The sequence below is a fragment of the Pantherophis guttatus genome, chromosome 6 (genome assembly GCF_059756535.1).
Source record: "Pantherophis guttatus breed Tessera chromosome 6, ASM5975653v1, whole genome shotgun sequence".
Classification (NCBI taxonomy): domain Eukaryota; kingdom Metazoa; phylum Chordata; class Lepidosauria; order Squamata; family Colubridae; genus Pantherophis; species Pantherophis guttatus.
In genome coordinates, this window is record NC_142068.1 from 35,746,195 (window position 1) to 35,767,715 (window position 21,521).

Below are 21,521 nucleotides of genomic sequence, written 5' to 3' on the forward strand. Positions count from 1 at the left end.
TGGAGGAATGTCTACAACATTACTTGAAGGAAGTAAAGATTAAGATTGTTAGAAGTAAAATAAAGGAATGTAAAGTTGATTTATTTGATCAAGCTTAAATAGATGTTATTTCTAGCAACTCCAGGACTGAAATGACAATGATGTATGAATTTGTTTATAGATAAAAGATGAGGCATGCAATGAAAAGATTATTGGTTGTAAAAGAGGATGCCAAAAAATTACTAACATTGTTTATACTTATTATGATGAAGATTGAAAATCATTGTTATATAGTACTTTTATTTTTCCTTTACTATATTCTTTCTTTTATTTATTTTGCACTTTTTATTCTTTTTATTCTACTTTTCTTTCTTTGTTTTAGTTTCTATTAGCTTTTACTATTGTAATTACAATTGCAATACTTTAATAAAATAATTTTAAAAAATGATTATTGTAGGGCCTTATTCAAAAAAATCACTGCTTTTAATGAATTACCTGGATCCCCAAACGTTTTAATTATGTACATTTTGTAACAGAGCAAAAACTTCAAAATAAAATTACATACTAGTATGTTTCTACCAAAGCAGATGCATGCATGAGATAACATTTCAAAAATCATTTATATTGTAATGTTTTCAGAGTCTTGGAATAGGTGACTACACATTTTAGTAAATAAGTAAACAAATACCTGAATAAAAAATAAACTAATGGTACTGATAAATTGTACCAGAAAATAATAAGTATTTACTGAAAATATGGAACATTTTGTGATCTAAGCCCGGTTTGGTTAATTGTGTAGTAAATGGGGATATTCATTTACCAAAGGGCAAATTCATGAGATTACTTCCTGCTATTTTATCTTTCTAGTTTATCTTATTTTTCTGGGAAGAGCAATATTATTTCAATCAATGCACTGGGCTACTACTATACCATTTTAATTTTATAAAAGTGCTGAAGATTAGCTCTTTGCTCTGCACCATGCCAGCTTTTTAATTAGAAAATACAAGTTCTTCAAACATAAAAATCTTGGATGGAGCAGAAAGGTATTAGTAAACCTAATGCTTACAATCATAATTTCTATCCAATTGTTTCTGGTGCTGTAATTTTATATTCTCAGTGAGTATGTGTAATATATGTAGTTTTCCATTTTTTAAAAAAAATGTATGTAGGCCTACACTATTATAATTCCTAAAGAAGGATGGACAGATATTTTTTCCCCAAAAGTAACTTACATAGTGCAAGATTTTGAAAATATTTTTTATAATACTTTTCAAGATTCAAGATTTCAATACCTTTGCTAATTTTAGCTTAATTGATTAATTTGCAAATTCAGATACGTACTCATAGAGATTGTCTTTCAATTTCCCTTCTCCTCCCCCATCCCAAATACAAGAATCAGATAAAATGCTGTCTAGTCTGTCTGACCGCATACACAAAACACAAACCTCCTTCTTTAAGCAATTTCTATGTAGCTGAAATTGTGGATATAGAAGATTATTAATTATTGTCTTCATTTGACTTCTGAGTTAACAATATCATTATAACATTTGCCACATTTCTGGAAGGTTCTTTCCCTGCTACAATGTTCTTTCTTGCTATGTTAACATTTGTTTTATAAGGAAAATCCAGTTTCTTCTATGAAATTTGGTCTCATGTATTTTATTATCTAGCTGTAATTGTTACCTGATAACTCTCATTACTGGAACATTTACAGGCAATGTAATTAATTGATTTATGTGGGATGTTAATTTGATTTAACTGTTTGAAGTAAAAGAGCCAAATATTATGTCATCCTTATATTGCTTACAGTCAGACCAAACTCATTAAATGTCTAGGAATATATTGTTTATAAAAAAACCAGACTGAAATTCACTCTTTAAAGTCTTCCAAGTACTGTTTATCATTTTCTGTGGGAAAAGGCTTATCTATTATCTGAAACAGTTATCCTGGACCTGCAAATGTATAAGGAGATCATATCAAAGCTTGAAAAAACATACAATTGAGAAAAGAAAAAGAAATCTGGAGTAGTTCAGATTCTAGGTTCTTCAAAAGATAATTTTATTAACCTTGGAAGAATTGCATATCAGAAGACAAAAAGTTCAGTTTTTGAAATGTTTATTAAATGTTTTAAAATGAATATATTTACTGGCATCCACCTCCCCACAAGCTAATGCACCTGGCATTTAACTGCATTTACCATCAGTCATTCTTGAAAGGCCTAAGATCAAGAACTCTTATATATGTAGCACTGGGTTGCAAAGCTCAAACACTTCTTTTTGGAGCATCTTCTAGGACAGAGACTGACAACTTTTTTGTTTGCAAGTACTGAACTGAACATAGAGGCTAGTAGAGTCCATAGCATTTGAATTGATGTAGAACAGATGGATATGAAACAGGTAGGCAGGCTTAAATATGATTTATTTTTGAGAGTTTTATTTTTCTTAATTTAATTCTTTAAGTGAACCAATACTTGGACTTAATGCTAAAGTTTTAATGCATTTCCTGTTTTAAAATAGCAAGAAGCACCACCATAGATATTAGCAACTAGAGTTGAAGAGGTTTCAAGATTCCAAAAAGAAACTTGGCACTACATTTACTTAGTCTTATTCTAGAGCAATAAAGTGTTGTCAAAGTTGGGACTACTCTTGTCCAATCAGACCATCGAGTTGATCTTATAGAGAAAAATGGCTATAAAAGGTATTAGAATAATAATAATATTTTTATGCTTAGCTTTTGATTTTCTGATCCTAGTTTTAGTTCTTTGCTCCTGTCTGACAGCAATGACTGAGCCTTCCCGAGTTCCGTTTTTACTGGCAGAGGGTTTCAGGAAGCCGTGGCAGCTGAAAACTGATCTTGGGAGCCCATTTTCACTGGCAGAGCGCTCGGGCCCCCACAGGCACCCCTGACACTAGTGATGTCATGCTGGCCATGCCCACCTTGGCCATGCCCACCCCAGCCCCCTGAGGTCAAACACAACCCTGATGCGGCCCTCAATGAAATTAAGTTTGACACCCCTAAGATAGGAGATGATTGCTCATCGGATTGTAACAGATTCTTCAGAGTTCAGATAACTCTAAGGGATTTCATTATTTTCTAGGTTTTCTATTATATCTCAGCTTTTCCAACTTACCAAAAGATGTTTGTTTTCTGTTCACTTTGATCACAATATTTGAGTCTTCTGCCATTAAACCTGGTCTCCCACCCACACAAATGATAGCTAGAACTAAACTGTAAAGCAAAGTACAGTAAATACTTCGTCAGCTTTTCTTCCTTTGAGCTTGGAATAAATGAGTCAATTGATTTTCTTAATAGCAAATGTTGTAATCAATGCCAATTGCATTAAAAGTTGGATTTATTCACTTTGGTTTTTAAAAAAAGAAATTTCCCTAAGAAATCAGGTCCACAAATTATCCCAGTTATTAATATATGGCACAAAGCTGCTTTTAGCCTCTCATATATTGAACAAATCTGTTGGACATCTTTAAATATGTTCCCTAATATTACTTTCGGTAGTTGTTCTTCTCAGATAATGCCAAAAATCCTATATTGTATAGAAATAAACTATATATGCCTTGTTTACACATCAGTATCCTATCTGAAGAGCAATTGTTATGTTTTAGCTACCTGAATTCACATGGACTCTGACAAAATTTCTATAAACTGGCATGACCAAAATTGTGATGGATCTATATGGCAAACCCGAAATGTATACCTAAATAACAGGACAACCAACTTTGAGGTTGAGTGGGTGATGGTGAGAAGAAGTCCCCAGACATAAAAGCTGGCTGGGTGATAGTGGGCTAGTCGCTCTCTCTCAGTTCAACTGTCTTCGCAGTTGTGTTGTTGTTGTGGGGAAAATAGGAAGAAGAACAAGTATTAGATATGTTTGCCATCTTGAGATATTTGTAAAAGTAATAAAGGTGGGATAAAAAATCTAAATAATGGCAGAAGTAATATAGATTTAATAAATTAAATAAATTAAATAATTAATAAAATTAATTAATTAATTAAATAAATAAATAAATAAATTAAATAAATGCAAGAATTAATAAATAGAGGTTGTGCAGAAAGCAGGTAGATTCTGCTAAACTGCATTTAGAGCCTTTCAGATAATTACGTTGGAGGATTCTATATGCTTCAGGAATTATTTGGAAGAACAGTACAAATTGATAGAGCTGGCATGACTACTTCTTCCCCTATGTAAGAGCTTAAAAAGATCCCATAATATTCCTACTAGGAGAAGTAGGCATAGCAAGAGCTGTGAAGTAATGTGAATTTCACCCAGGAATACAGGAGTTAAATATTGAACCATTATAAAATTACAGAAATGTATATTTAAGGACTGGGCTAGTAGAAAGTTTGAGGGGGGAAAACCCTCAAAATAACTTTCCTTGACTGTTTTATGTGTAAGTTGAAGTCAGAGATGACAGGTTTTCAATTTCTGTTACATTAACGGCATTAAAGTCTATTTCAAAACTCCTAGTAACTCCTGTTTCTTGACCTTGTCTACTTGAAAGACTGACAAGGGCCCACCTTCTATGCTGAGTCACAACCCACTAGCACTTAATTTTATATGATGTGGAGACTATCTTTATGAGAGATCATATCATTATGTAAACAGTAGAAATGCCAACTCAGATTGATGACGTGTGTGTGTGAGAGTAGTCCTCATAATATTCTAGTGCCAGAGTTAACTTGCAAATCTTTGCATCTTAAATCGTCTTCTTTAAAGGATCCCTATCAGATATCAAGTTACTCCAGGACATACATTGTTCCTTTTGCTTTCTCTATAAAGCAGGACCACAGGATATACAGACCATGTAGATGGGAGCTCTGCCCTCTTCAATCTTCTTATCTTTAATGAAAGCAGATGCTGCTCTTGTGAAGCCTGTTTTTGCATTTGTGAAGGCAGATGGGCTAAAGAGGTAATGTATATTCATGTTTCAGTTTCCTTCTATAGTAGACAAAATCAGACAATAGACTACTTGCCTTCAGGGGGTTTGAGCATATGTGTGTGTGTGTGTGTGTGTGTGTGTGTGTGTGTGTGTGTGTGTGTGATATTAGGTGGAGAATAGCATTTGGAAAATACTTTTTAATTTGAACATTGGTTTTACAATGTGGTGGAAAGTTGAAAGACTATTTTAGAAATGGATTTAAAAAGTTAGGGGCATATCATAAATGAAAGCAGCAATGCAATAATCAGTGCCACTCATAAATCATAATCTGAAGTTAGGATTTGTTTTTATGCAGATTCCTGGTTTGCTTCGCAGCAGCATGCTAGGAAACCTCATTTATAACATGACATGAAGTGTTTGGGCTTCAAGTTTTGTTGACCCTCATCTGCCAAAAAGCCAGGTGAAGAACATGGTCAATGGTTCTGCTTTGAAATATAGTGGTATGGTAGTCTATCCAGTATCTTCAGTTTATGTTCTTCAAGATGCAGTCCAAGAAATGTTTCTGAACTAGAAGATGTCAGCAAAACAGAATGATAAAAATTTCCAAAAGGAAGAATAAAAGTTCTCTTAGCTGTTTGCAGGATGAAGTTGACGTTTTTATTAAGTTAACAGGTTAGAAACAGGAGACCTTGAGTTCAATTTCCACTTTAAGCTCAAAGCCAGCTGGGTACCTTGGACCAGTCATTCTCTGTCCACCCTAGGAAATAAACAATGGCAAACCACTTCTAAAATATTATCAAGAAAATGCAAAGACTTGTTCAGGTAGTTACCAGGAATTAACCCTGATTCTAAAGTTGCTTTTCCCAAAAGGCAACTGGACTTTCTTGCTTTCTTGGATGAGAAGTGAAATGTTGTCAAAGAAAAAAACAAGAAAGTCCACTTGTCTTTTGGAAAAAGCACCTTTGGGACAACCATGATCTGGATGATTGAGAATCTCCATTACTATTGAATCTAAAGCATCAAAGGGGGGAAAAAAGAGATGTTATAGAGCAGTGATGGCTAACTTTTTCCGTACCAACTGCCCAAAGCAAGCGCAAATGCATTTGCATGCCCTAACCCCCAAAATGCAATGTATACGCAGCCCCCTTGCATGCCCCGTGCATATGCGCACGCCCCTTGCACATGGCCCACCCCCACGCATGCATGTGTGCCCCCGCACATGTCCCGCCCCCACACATGCATGGCAGAGACCCGAAGACCAGCTGGCCGGTGGGAGGCGCGCGTGCATGCGCGGAAGAGCTGAACTGGGGTGATAATTCGCGTGCCCACGGAGAGGGCGCTGCATGCCACCTCTGACTCGTGTGCCATAGGTTTGCCATCACGGTTATAGAGTACTGAATACTGTCCAAACTTTTGCACTTGCTATACTAATTGTTTGTTTTTTTATCTAAAACAAACTGAACATAAGTATTAATTGTACATCTGAATTTTAAGAAAGATGGTACATTTAACTTTAACAGGCAAATGTGTCAATTTCTGTTCACAAGTGGTTTACTGACAATACAATTTGATTGGGATGCCTAAATTTTGTGTATAACTTTGTATGCAACTATTAAAATTTTGATCAGCATTTATGTGAAATTCTTGTATGTACAACTATAGGGAAGAAAACCAGAGATTACAAAATGGAGTTAGCTTCCAATGTGTTTTAAACATTAAGAAACTTTCTTTCCAAGTTGGTTATGAAAAGATTGAGTGAGTTTATAGATGAGTAATCTAAAATAAATAGGTCCGCTGACATTATCTTATGAAGTATTGACTTCTTGGATTTGAAGACTCTTATCCCACAAATTATGTTTCAGATGTATGTTATCAGAATTCCAAAGACAAAGGTTTCATTCATGGATAGAATGGCTTACTTAGTTGGCCCACATGTATTGTTTATTTTTCACTTTTGTTCACCATCTGTCCTAGCGAGAACTGATGGCTGCCATCTGAAGACTGCCTCCCTGATGTGTAGCATTGATTAGGTGCTCCTGTATTCTTTTTATGGAAAAAGGCCTTCACACACAACAAAAGACAATGGGGAATCTTTGTGTTGTACACACATCCAAATCTCTAAGGTTTCTTTATATATTCACCCTGACTTGCAGTCTTTTTGTGTTCCTGGCCCCAGATGGTTGTCTGCAGCTACATAGTTTTTTGTATTCAAACTGTGTAAGACATTATTCCCTATTTTTGGGACTTTTATACTAATTGCCACTTATATGATTTAAAACTAGATAGGTAAATTGCCTCAGATATTTCTGTTTGTTGAAATCTTGATAGAGTGACTAGGTGAAAAATGTCAAAGGCTTATTAAATAAAAATCATTAAATTGAATAAAATTGAATATAACATTACATTAAGTACCCATAATAAAATACATGAACAAAATAATTGAAATATGGCAATATTTCAGTGAAATACAGACCAGCATAGCAAAACTGAACAAACTAATCAGCCTTTTTTTTTTGCTATTTCAAATATATATAAATATGGATGTGTATGTTTTCTTTGTGTATTTTTAATTGGAAACACATTTGCAAGAAACAAATTTCATAAGAGCTCATGGACAGCAGAATGAATACAAGTGAAATATCTTAAATTGTGTATCTGACTTTCAAATATAAATGGAAGCTGTGGGTTAAATTAGAAATTCAAGAAAAAATTGTAGAAAAGAAAACCAGAGAGCATGCTCTTTCATGTAATTTGATATTAAGAGTTAGATCTAGTCTAGTTTTAGTGAACAATAAAATGTCTAGCTACCACTTAGAGTACAAAATGTAAGGATGAGTGCTCTCACTCTAAATTCGAGTATGCTTAATTTATACTGAAGTGCAGTGCACATTTTCAAATGAGTTATTATATTCAGCTTAATGGCATAATTTGTATGATGCTTTCAGATTATTATGAAGTCTTATGTCCTATTCTTGACTATTGAAAAGAGAGACAACTTTTAGTTTTTGAGCCTATTAGAGCCATCAGATATTTTTCTTGTCCTAACTGTATAGCTAATAATATTTTACAGCATTTTACGGATTTTACTGAATGTATTGACTTCAAATCAGGGGTCCTCAAGTCTCAGTCCGTGGCATGGACCGATACTGGTTTGCGGCCTGTTGGGAACCAGGCCATGCAAGCAAGTGAAGCTTTCATGTGTGGGATATAGGTAGCATGCAAAACTATCCCCCCACAACCCCAAAACTGGTTTCTGGTTTCAAAAAGGTTGGGAGCTGTTGCTGTAAATCATCTGCTACTTTAATGCTATTTTGAGTATTGGAAGTATTAAAATTATTGTTATTAAATTGTATACTACAATTTAAGTTTATACTTTACCTGAATTCTACAAAATTAAAGATAAATAACTAAATAAATGTATAGCAGGATATAAGGGACAATGTCTTCATTTTGATTCTAGGTGTAATGGACTCTGAATGTCAGAACTTAGAAAGTTGAATTGTTACTAACACAAATGTTGCTGCTTATGTAGTGCAAAACATTATGTTTAATGAAATAAATACATTTTAATGAAGGAATAAAGGCTGCAGTGTATTTAAAATGCTAATGAAAGAATTATTGTATCTGGTATTTATGGACCAGCTAGTATGATGGAGAGATAATTGTTATAAAGGAAAACTTAGAAAAGGGCATTTAATAGTCATTCCATTTTCTAAATATGTGTGGTTTTATTTTGAGAAAGCAATTACTTCAGAGATTTATGAAATCATTACATCCATATCCAATTATTCTAATGTGTTCTGTGTATGTTGAGGTACTCTTATGGATGGTTCAGAAAACAGTAAGTAGCGTAGTAAGAACACTTAAAAGAAATAGTAATCTGATCATATTTTATCTAAATTATATTGTAATATTGAATATGAATACATACATTTGTATATATCTGCCCATGCTTTATGATGTGTACTTTGAGATTTTTAATGATTGGAAAGGATAGATAAATAATAATATGATGTGTGTGTGTATATATATATATATATATATATATATATATCAAGGGCTGTAGAACAACTTAGTTTACGTAGGTAAAACCTGGCTAGAAAGAATACGCACATAAAAGCCTACGAAAAAGGAAAAAAGACACATTGTACCTTTACAGGGAGGATATCTGAGAAGTGGGTGTGGCTCACTGATGACGCCTTAATAGGCAGAAATAGCTATCTGAGTCTCCCAGAGAACAACACAGAGTTGCAGTTTGTCAGCAGAAAAAAGGCCCAGAAACTTGTGAATGAGATTTCACAGAACCAGGGCTGTAGAACAACTTAGTTTACGTAGGTAAAAACCTGGCTAGAAAGAATATGCATATATATATACTTATATACTTATATATATATACTTATATATATATATATATATATATATATATATATATATATATATATATATATACTTATAACTGTTATGAAAAATATTTGAAGCCACTTCTTATATCTTTTTTCTATTTTTCAACTTTTATCTTAAACTTTTTTCTTTTTCTTTATGTCTTTTTGTCTTTACTTTTTAGTTTATGTTGGTTTTTAATCTTCCCATTTAAAAATTTTAATAAGTTCATAGAAAAATTTTTTAAAAAAATGTGCACTCTGCAAAGTCCTTTGAAAAATACCTTAATATCAAATTGGTAATTGTGCAGGAAACACTTTAACTGTTTATATTATTATATAATAATAATATAATATTATTATAGTCATATTTCTTTTAATAGCTATTTCTATTAAAATAAAAGAATTGAATCAAGACTAAAAATATTCTTCTGATCTCTTGTCAGAAATAATATGATTTTTTAAAAAGCTATCTAATTAGAAAAAGGACAGGAGAAAGAAAACATATTTAAACATTTATGTATAGGAGTTTCTCTGTGACCTACATCATGATGCCAAGGTGAAATAGAGATCAAAAAATTATAAATGAAATTTACATTTCTTTTAGTATGGAATAAAAAACCAAAAATGACATCTTTACAGGCCTACATAAAATAAAAAACAGAAGTTTAAAAGTATGTAACATACTTACAATTAAACATATTTTATATCTGTTTTTTACAACAGACAGAAACACTGAAATTGAAATTTTATTTTTGGTAAAAATGAAAAAACTTTCAAACATTCATTCAACTATATTAAAACATGTGAAGACACAAGTTTCATGAATAATTGGATATTTGTGATTGAATATTTATAGCAATAGCACTTAGTGGTTTATAGAGTCAGGTTATTGTCCCCAGCAATCTGGGTCCTCATTTTATTGGCCTCGGAAGGATGGAAGGCTGAGGCAGGTAAGGATTGAACTGCTGGCAGTTGGCAGTCAGCAGTCAGCAGAAATAGCCTGCAAAACTGTATTCTAACCACTGCACCACCATGGCTCTTATCTGTGTTTTAAAAATATTTGCTTTCGTTCAATACCATTTGTTGTCCATTGCATTTCCAATAACAAAGGCCTAGTGGCTGATACGTGCAACTTGAATATAGGAAATAGACAAATCCGTAAGAGCCCAAGTAGTCCCTTGGTCCCAGACAGTGAAGGTTCACTTTAAACTGGGCATGAAATGAACAGAAAACAGTTCCAAGTTGCAAAATTGATATAACCAAGTAGCCAATCCTCTGCAAGCATTCTGATGGTTGAATTTTGCGCTACTTGAAGTTTCCAGAATGCCTTTAAGGAGTAGATCGACTTACACATTATATCAGTCTTGTCTGGAGTTGCAATTGGAAATAAAAAGCACTCCTAGCTACTAAAATCAGCAAATTCCTGTAGCCATGAATTCCGGAAATGACAGTGCTTTCCTTTTCTCTGTAGCTCTGGGCAGCAGAGGAACTGATAATAACACAGTTGAACTGCATATTAATCACTATTGTATATAGTCTATTACTTTCTAGCATCACAAGTGTACCTCTGAAACTCAGCTCTCCAGATATTAACACTTTATTCAGCGGCTTGTTACTGAGCAGTAGTCTCACAGATGGAACTAAGATTTTGCAGACAAAAATTAAACATAGAAAATCTGCCTCATAAAATGAGCACATATATTATATAAATCTATGCTGTGAGGTTATTCTGTACTTCTTCCTGCCCTTTTGTATAGACATTCTCAAAACAGGCTTGAAATGTCTAACACCTGATATATATTGACATAATGACATTTTCTGGCCTGGAAATGCTGTTTCCTACCGCACTAGTTTCATTTATTACAATCACATAAGAACAAGGCTGGGAAAAAAATTGTAGGTAAGATCAGGTTTAAGGAATTGAAATTATGAAGTTGAGATCCTACTTTAAGGGTAATTATGCAAGCATATTAATATACTACATGTGCTGAAGTATAACAAGTTCTTCCTGTAAGTATAAACCATCATATATTATGAAGTAACAGAAAACAGATGACGGTTATTTTTAACATGTTGAGAATAAATTTCAATGAATGTTTTTGCCACTTTTTGTAGATAATGATGTGCTATTTTGAGACTCAGATGAGGGCTTCTTATTATTTACTTCTTTAAATTAGCAGGCCTTGATATAGGAACTAAGTAGTGCTTCCAAATAAAAGGTACTTGGGGGGAAAAAAATCACATTTATAAGCATCTGTTATTATCTACTACTAATGTACTGATATGGTACCAGATCTTTCTCACCGCAAGCTTAGTAAGTTATCTAACTTGGGAGAAGATTTCACCTCTATAGCCTGAGAAAGGGATGAAACTATTTTTGCATTTACGGTACTTTCTTCCTTGTGGCAAGTATTAGAATAGCTCCTGCACTCATATACAAAGAAAACCAAGAAAAATGAAAAGAAGGCAGGCATGAATAGGAAGATTGCAAATTGAAACTATAGCTGAGCACATTATCAGCATATAGGAGTGCCATTAATAGCAAGGGCAAAGTCAATCATCCTCCTCTTCCATCCAAGGCAGGAAGCATCCACAACCTCTTCCTTCCAAGGCAGGAAGCATCCACAACCTTTAGAAACACTGCTGGAAACTTTCCATTTTATCAGCATCTGCAGTAAGTTATGCAAAATATTTATTTCAGTTTCAGTAAAAAAAACCCAACATGTTATACATTAGAAAGGTGACACAGATCCAAAGGCCTCAGTGAACTGAATCATGATACAATCTGTAAAATCAGATGCTAGTACTGTGCTGTAACAATAAAAAATGCTACAAGTGCTGACTTTAAGCGACTTAAGGACCTAAAGGTCCAGCAAATTTCCTTAAGGTCTGTGCCTGGTTAGGAGACTGATTGAGATTGCTATGAATGCTACCTTGAGTGGGCAGTGATTTTCACTACTGTGGTGGTGAAGTGCTTAAAATGCAGTATTGGTGGCTGACTCTGCCCACAGCCAGGAGTTCAGTCCTGGCTGGCTCAAAGTTGATTCAGCATTCTATCCTTTAGAGATCGGTAAAATGAGGACTCAGATTGTTGAGGGCAATATGCTGACTGTATAAACTGCTCAGAGTGCAGTAAAGCACTATGGAAAGGTATATAATTCTAAGTCCTGTTGCTATTGCTTGAATCTAGAAGAAATATTGGATACAAGTATAGTTAATAGCTGATTCAACTGAATTGTTGCTTTTGGTTTGTTTATATTTTCAGATTAAAGAGTTTGTTGGTTTGTCATAGAATCAATTTAAAACATATTCTACCTTTTAAGAAAATAACAATATATTTTTGTTACTGAACTTTATTTATTGTCTTATTTTATATAAAAGCATAGCAAGTATCATGGCTATTCTCTTCCATTGGAATCATGGCTTTGATATGAAATCTGGCAGAACAGTCATATCCAGAGTTATATGAATTTGCTGAAGGGAACTGTGTTTGCTGGTGTCACATTTAAAATAGAAAGTCTTTTAAATGCTATTCCAAATATGTAGGTACTAGATTTGGTTCACCTCCAAGATGTGGTGGAGCCCTATTCTTGCTTCCATACATTCAGGAATAAGTAGTATATAAGGAATTAATAATACAAGCTTGTTTTATATTACTGTGCAGATAGTATCTTGAACACAGGCTGGTCTCCTTAGCTTGTTTTGAGTGCAGTTCAGGATTTGTTCATTAATTCTATGAGATAGAGTAAATATGTAGACTGTATCTCTTCCTATAGTGGTATTTTCAAGTCCTATTATTTTTTATATTGTCAAAGACAGATGCACATAATCCTGCCCATCTATCTATCACTAGTAGACATTATAGGAAAATATCCATTTTAGCCTACAATAGCTAAAAGATGAGGAAACTGGTAGTATTTTTTCAGATTTTTACTAAAGGAATTTTATTTTTAGTAAAGGCATTTATTTTTTTAGAAAATAAAAAGCTATCAGCTAATGCCTTTACTAACATTTGGTAGTTTAAAAAGTACTATGGGTTGGATTCCTGATTTTTCAGTATAGTAGATAATTAGATTGGCCTCCATCAAAAGAACTATGCAAGGTATATGTGAAATGCACACAGAATCATGCTATATCTTTCCATTAGGAGTTCGTCTAAACTGTGCTATATTCCCAATTATGTTACAAGTAGATAAAGAACATTTTCCTACTCATATACGAGCAGCATTTTCCAATCATACATATGAATGGCTAGCCTAAATATTCTGGGGCACTAAATAGGGCAAAGTTTCCTTGGTTTTGGAAATGCCTCTTACAGCCACAGACCACCTTGAAAAATGAAATAAGGGTGAAACTCCATTTAGCTATTGTGGCTTCTCATATATTTTAAAGCATCCAAGTTTCTTTCAAACAGTTCTTAAGAATTTTTCAAAGGATTGACTCTGAAGCTTGCTTTTTTACCTGCTGCACTTTTTAAATCCATTTGAGCAGAAACATATTATCAAAGACCGACATAGAAATAAAAATATCTTCAAAAGTAATGGAAGCGAGAGGGTTGGAAGAGTTAATTCAAAATGGATGAAAGGCCTTTTAGAAATCTCTACTATTGACCATTTCAGAACTAAAAATGTTAATAGTGATAGAATAGACCCACAGCTTCTCAATACCAAAATAGAACTGTCAATTCATGAACCATGCAAAAACATTTAAATAAAATAAAAGACTTTCAGTTTTCAGAATATTTTCCAATGGATCGACAGAAGGGTGGAAGGATGGACACTAATATTTAAAATCAATTCAAGATAATCAGTTGATTAATTGCAGTAAATCAAAAAACTGGAACAGCCCAATTATTTGTAAAAGTTACAGTAGCAGCAACTTTGGTACCGCCACTTTTTTTAAAAGATCAAGAAAGTAAGATTTATCAGTGGTTTTAAATCATGATAGCATTATAGCAAGGTGTAGGCATCTTCAAACCAGTTGCTGGAGGGCATGAATCCTAGACTGATGATTTATTTCTTAAGTGTTCTTAATTCATTGTTCTGACCATCTCCCTAACAAGGAAGGTGTTTGTTGGGTTGAAAAAAGTTATATTTTAGTTAGAATGGTGCATACACTGATAAAATGTGGGAACTTTATATGAGAACTAGGTATTATTTCACTGGAAGACATTTAAACTGCAGAAGAACCAAAACAACAATAGGATTCAAATGAAAACAAATTTATTGGCCGAATTCTCATTTTCTGCAAGAGATTTAGAGTTGTTCTTTTTTTTTTTTTTTTAAAGAAGGGTGGTATGGTAGCATTAGTTGGAACAAAGCTATCCCATAACAATTGATTCAAAACAAAAAAAACCAGGATGCTTGAGTAGGACAATTCCGAAAAAGAGGTAGCATCTTATGGAAGCCAAAACAGCACACACTCTCCCGCCCCCCCGCTCAAAAATTCGAGAAATTCTCAAAGTCACAGACATTAAAGAAACTTCTTTCTTTTGATTGTGAGACACCATTTATTCACAAGGGGTTAAATAATGCAGCTCCCGCTTGTGTAAACTCTGGCAGAGAAGTGTGTACACACAGACAGGAAATGCAATCTGGGCCACCGTGAGACCAGTTCTGCTGCCCTTCTGCGGTCTGCCGGTGGACTCGCACTCCGTGTTTGGGTGGGCGTTCGCGCACGCTCCCTCGTTCGATCGCGGGCGGGCTTCTCCACCCCTCACCCCACTCTTTGCCTTAGCTTGTAGGCTAAGTGGCGATGCGAGGAGGCGGGGGGGGGGTTGGGAAAGAGAAGGGGCGTCACCATCTGTTGTTAATTCTCCGGTCATTGGATTAGTAGCCCTCGGTGATGAGATCAGCAAGATCAGCTTTCAGGATGGGGTGCTGGACTGGCTTTAGCTGCAGGCTCTTCCCATCTGGGCTGTCTGTGTCATAAAAGGGGAGAGCAAGAAAGGGGCGGGGGAGAAGCTGGGCAGAGAAAGAGAGAAAAGAAAGCCGAGGCATAAAAGCTGGAGGAATCTTTGAAGAAACAACGGCGAGGCAGCCGGGGCGGCAAAGGGCAGGCTGCCCAGAGGCCACTTTTCCTTCTGCCGAGAGTTTACAGCGGGGAGTTTCCTGTCGGTGCGGCTCGCCTCGATTGTCTGCTGCAGACGCGTGGACCACGCGAAGTCCAGAAACCGGCGCCGGGCCGGGAGTGGAGGGAAGCGGACGGGCTATTTCTGCCGAGTTTTGGTGCCAGCTCCCCCACTTCCCATCACCCCCATCGTGGTGTGGTTCCTCCCCGGCGTTCAGCTTCAACTTTTCGGAGTTTTTTTTTTTGCCTTCGGAGCGGGAATAGCGTATCAAAACCAGCAGTTGGGGTAAGCAATAACGGGGTGTGGACGTTTTTTTTTTCACTGTTGAAGGGAAATAGTCTTGTAAACGTCCCCAAGATTCTCTGCTGCTGATTCTGCTCCCAAGTGGCTTGTCTTTCTCTCTGGATTTGTATGTTATACGTTAAAAAAAAGAACGAGGCACTTGTACACGCTATAAATCCAAGACACGCGGGGTTGACGGCGAGATGCTTCATTGTTTTTATGGTAAGTGTCTGGAAAAAGTGACGGCTAATCGGGAATGGTTTACTCAGCCGGCTATAGGACGTCAACATTTAATTGTGTCTCAAAAAATATAACGTTGAAGCAAAACAATGCTTGGCTTGGTGATTAAACAGCTGTTGTTAAAAAGGAAACTGTGTGTAGAACTTCACCGGTCTTTTGTAGATACAGATTTAAAGTGTGGCTAAGCTTGGCTTGTTTGTATGAGGAATAAGTGGCTGATTATCCGAGAACAAATGAGCATGCGGTAGGTTACATGCGGTGTCTGAAACCATTATATTTTGCCAGGATGTTATAAACGGAGCCGAGACGAGGTTTACGGTAATTTACCAGGCTCACTTGTTCTAAGAGAGGCAAGAATAATTTCCTGTGATCAAAGCTTCCTTGATGAAACACTGTGAGGTATGTGCTGAGCCTTGTAAAAAGTAATGTAAAGTCTACAATAAGCATTGCATTTTTGTGCCAAAGATGCTTCCCAGAACAGCTGATTTCTTAATACTCCTGCGAAGTTACTGGATTTTTAAGTACAAATAACTCATTCTAAAAAAAGGAGGGGGGTATATGAATTTTATATGCACCAGAAGTTCTGTGTTCAAAGGTTATCAATTATTGCTTTAATCATAGGTTTGCTTAAAGTGATTAGACCAATTAACTTTGTCCCTTCTCTTCCCAGTCCTTTCAGCAGTACTCCTTGTCCTGTCCTGGGTGATAGAAACTATTCCATTGTGAAATAATTCATTCAAGGAATGTGTTTGTAGAGTTGGGAAGAGGCAGCACTCAGCCAATGCCTTTCAGCTTCTGGCCGTTTAACCTTTGTTATATCCTGTTGCATTGTGGATGCTGAAAAGTCCTGTCTCTCTTGAGATTTTAATTTAATTTTATAAATAGAGGAATGGAATTATATATTAGGGGTCAGTATATATAGGTGCCAGCATCAATAACTGTAGAGGTAGCATGGATGAAGAGAGCTTCCTAAGATCTCAAATTCAAGAATGGAAGCCATTCTTCTATTTGTGTCTTGTTATTTGACCCAGCACAACCCCTCTGCTCAGTTTCATCACTTGCACTTAGGAGAAAAGTAATACTTTCCTTTCTGGCAAGGGCACTGAAGCTTAATTTATTAATGCATCTGAGACACTCTGACTTTCTCAAGACACTGCTGAGGAAGAAGTACAGAGTATGCATTGGAAGCTGTGAAATGAAACACCACATTTCTATAGTAACTCTTTGTGGGAAACAATAGATTAGACTGAGAGTCCACTGTTTAAGGCAGTGGTCCTATTGAATCTCATTATTTTGTCATTTTAACAAGCAATGACCCTACCAGGAACTATTTGTATAGAATGGTAAAGAAAATGATCATGAAAGAATATCTTTTATATATTTGGTATATGCCTGGTTTGTAAATAACTAGCAGCGTTGAAAGGAATGCCCTTACCTATGTCACATAGGTGTATAATTCAACCAGTAAAGATAGGCTTGAAGTAACTGCAGTGCAGTTAAACTGTGTTAGCCATTTCAGTTCCAGTAAAACCAATGGGACACATAAGTTATTAGCCACAATACTTTCAAAGAAACTGACATAGATGAGATCTCCCTTAGCTGGTCCACTGATCATGGTTAATGGTTAGATGGGTGGGGGGAAAGGAAATATTTTAGACTTCCAAGGAAAAGTTTTTGTTGTAGATCCTTGTTAGCTTCCAAAATAAATAGCCTCCTGCGCACAATGCCTGCTGAGTGAAAACTGTCTCCTGCTGCTTTGTGGCAATACTCATTAAGTCTCCAGACTTCTTGTGGTAAGGTAAGCTTAGCATAATGGATTTTCCGTGTACCAAAGCAGACAACTATTCCTGTCTCCCTTCCTCCCTAGATACTGCTTGTTCCAGTTCTGTGTGTAGGTTACTGTCTAACTCTCTTTGAAGTGAAATGTTTGTCACACTCAGTCTTTCATCTCCTGTTTACTGGTGTTCCATCTGCTGGATGTTGATGTCTTGAGGAACAGGAATTTATTTTCCTATTCATTCAGCAATTCTGTTCCCATGTTCAGTTCTCACAAATAACTTATTTCATATTTACTCCACTTATATCCCTGACTGACTAGTTACAATTGGCAGGCGAAATAGGGTTGTCACAGTCCAAAACTGAGAATTGTCTTTGTTATTCCTGGGCATATCCCATGTTTCTAGGATGGGGTTGAAATAAATGTACAAACCTAATCAGTGTCTTTTAATAGTTAACACAACCTTCCCCAGTACGGTGGTCTCCAGGTATGGACTACACTCCTGTCATCCTCAGCACGGAAATATTAAGCCATGATTTTCTTAAATATATTTCATGAAAACTTATAATTCGATTAAATTGAGCATTAGTCATTCCCGGTCCACTTATTGGTATTAACTTTTCTGAAAAATATATTTATTTTAAATAAAACAATAACAAACACCCCAAAATAGTAGACTGAGCTTATGATATTAAGCATGTTATACATACATATACATCTTTGTGCGTGTGTGTGTGTATCCAAGAGTACTTGCCTTGCAGTGATATGGGTGGTAACCAAATTTATTAAAGTTAAAAAAAAAAAAACACCAACCAAAACATGAGATCTTGGCATGGTGTGTGAATTCAGTCTTTGTAGTTTATAGACCCAGTTGATGACTTTGTATCGTCTATTGATTAAGCCACTAATTATTCAAGTAATCATGGTTTAGTGCTAATCATGAACCCATTTACATTGTAACTGGATTGTTTTGCCTGATTTAGGGAGTGATCTGTTGTTAATAAGTAATAACAATCATAGCGTTTGAAGAGATCTTCAACACCATCTAATCCAACTTTCTACTCCTTTCAGGATCCACTAGTATATCTACAATAGATGCCTACTTATCCCCTTTCTGAAGGCCTTCATCGAAGTAGAATTCATCACTTCATGTGGTGGTCTGTCCATGGTACATGCCAAACAGCTCTTAATATCAGAAAGTTCTCCTATATCTAGCCTGAACCTTATACCCCTGTTCTTCTAATGTGTCAATTCTGTTTCTTTTTTCTGTGATAATAGGCTTCCTTTTTGTTCCTATTAATGCAGTAGTTTCTGACTAGATAGTGAGGTTTTTTCCTCCCCTAAACCAGATGGAATTTAATACAGAATATAATGTCTATTTTGAGAACTCTATTCAGGCACCTGAATAATTAAGAATTGAGAGCACTATGAAGCCCAGAGACCTCAGTGCTGTAAAAGAACTAACAATCTGTGATGGGGATCAGTTGCCAGCTCAATGAATTCTAGAACATTGCCTGGAAGAAAAATCAAGAAATGACACTGCACTTGAAGTACATCTTTCTTTTATAACCAATCCAAATAGGAATCTTAGATTCAATTAGTGGAATTAAATCTAATTAATTTAATTTAATCTAATTATTTTAGTTAATCTAATCACTGCTTATTTCTAAACTAGCTGGATACCTGTGCTCCGCTATGAAACTATGTAATCGGGCTTGATAAAGCGTCACAAATTAATGAGTAGTTATGATCAGCCTCTCCTCTCCCTTCTCTCCCTCAGGCTGGTCCCACAGAGGCCTCTCCTATCTTATCCCCTTCTTTCCCTCAGGCTGGCCCCATTGATCCTCTCCTATAGCCTTCTCTCCCTTAGGCTGGCCCCATTGATCCTATCTTATCTCCTTCTCTCCCTCAGTCTAACTCCTTAGCATCAGACTGTTTTTCAGGTGGGGAAGGGGGGTAGAATGTCTAAACTCCCAGCCCTTTCTTTCTTAGCAAGCACCTAGAAGCCAAGAGGAACATACTGTACGTGCCAAATTTCAAGTTTGTAGGCTTTATGGTTTTGGAGGTTTTGTGACGATGTGTGAGTGGTTTTTGCTTTTATATATATAGATTTCTACCTTTATCACAGGCTGATCTTTAGCAATCAAAATGGAATTGGAAAGCCCTTTCTAACTTAGAAAGCTTGAATCAATCTAATTTGGTACTAATGTTTTTTTGGACTGGTCTGTCAAAGCAGATTGCAACTTAATATTTATTCAGAAGCTGGAAATCTCTTCTTGCCCTCCTTTCTCACAAAGTAAAACAAAGCATCTATTTCATGGGGGCAGTTCCATATCTTTTGGAAATTGCACTAAGCAACATATCCATGTTTTGCAAAACTTTATGCAGAAGGAGACTCTTCATTATGTTAAACTCTGGCAGTTAAATCTTGTACTTTTTGACAGATTGTGTTTCTTGCACAATTTTAACTGAAAGCAGAGAATAGGCTCACTTTGGAGCAAATACTAAATATTTGTAGAGTTCGAAAAGGCTGGTAAGATTTGATTGTTAATACACAGATTGAAATTCATCTCATTGCAATTTGTTTTTGCTTTCTCAAATCTTTTCTTACAGCATTTGGCTAAAAGGTTATAACTTCTAATAGAAATCTGTAGCATGGTCAGGTATTTAAATGTTCCAGATCATCAAGTGATATCTATCTCTATTTCTTTCATGAAGAAATAAAACCATTATGTATGAAATTGAAAGTTTGATGGATATCATTTCCGCACATTTTATTCTTAAATTATAGAAGCATTTCATAGAGCTATCAAGAAAAATTGTAAGGCTATGTATGAGGGCTCCAAAAAATATTGGTGACTATGAGATGATGACAACAAAAAGATGCAGAAATATATCACTTTTTGCTGCTATCTAGTGATCATTCAGACTTTTGCAGCCCAGATATAGTAGATACAGAATTTTTTTCCTGGAATCTATTTTAAAATGTCATTTTTAAAAAATGTTCATAGAATGAAAAAGTTAGAATGGGTGTTGGCTGTCATCTAGGCCAGAGTTCTGCAATCTTTCTGGCTTTGTGGACTGGCAGGGGGAGGGAATGGTTCAGTGCGAGTGGCGGGCAAGTGTGCATGCACACGTGCAGCTCCATTTGTGCAAGCAGTGGACACGTGTACCCGCCGCTCACTCAAATGCTGGGAACGATTGAGGGCAAAAGAAGAAGGGGACAGCAGAGAATGAGGTGGCTAGATGAAGTCACTGAAGCAGTCAGTGTGAGCTTAAATGGTCTCCGGGGGATGGTAGAGGACAGGAAGGCCTGGTGGAAAGTTGTTGCAATGGGTTGGACACGACTTCGCAACTAACAACAAATACCATTCAGAACTACTTGGAGATAGGGGAGAATATAAATAAATTTCACATACACAAAAATCCCTCTAAATTTGCTTCCTGCTGTTGGAAGAAATGTCCTTCTGGGATCAGTTCCAAGTGGGGAAAAAGACAGTGGAAACATGGAGACTGCTTGGAAAGATGGTTTAGTGGTGGACAGGATCACATGGTTTGAGTACCTGAGCAGAAAAGGGAAGAGATGCTGAGAGTCCCTAGGTTTTATACTCTCTCTGGCTTTGAACTTCCTGGGGCACAGGAAGAGTATCCTGATTGGTTGCTGTCAGAGGTCATAGCTAGCCTTGCTGGCTGATTTAATCTTCCCAGGTGCCATGTGGGGAGTTTCTGTTGCTAGATGAGTCCTTTGTGTTGCGTATGAAATGCTGAGGCCTTAATGGCCCATTGACAAAGGTGGGGGGAATGAGTTTCTGCCTCCCTCTTAGGGGGAAATATTCTGTCTTTTTAGTATATCCTAAAATATTTCATTTTTCTAGGAGAAGGGTGGGTTGTAACTT

At 35.9% G+C, this 21,521-nt stretch overlaps 1 protein-coding gene across 4 annotated transcripts in view; it reads left to right on the plus strand.

Moving 5' to 3' along the window:
* SPSB4 (splA/ryanodine receptor domain and SOCS box containing 4) overlaps nt 1-21,521 on the plus strand; it is a 170,966-nt gene that overhangs the window by 93,410 nt on the left and 56,035 nt on the right. Inside the window, exon 2 of one of the 4 annotated variants that reach the window (XM_060682829.2) lies at nt 4,775-4,904. The exons of 1 other annotated variant lie outside the window; for it this stretch is intronic. The gene's annotated coding sequence lies outside the window, so the exon portion shown is untranslated. Of the gene's footprint in view, nt 1-4,774; nt 4,905-14,831; nt 15,831-21,521 lie in introns of those variants that run through there. 2 more of the 4 variants (XM_034439441.3, XM_034439442.3) reach the window with 2 other exon arrangements.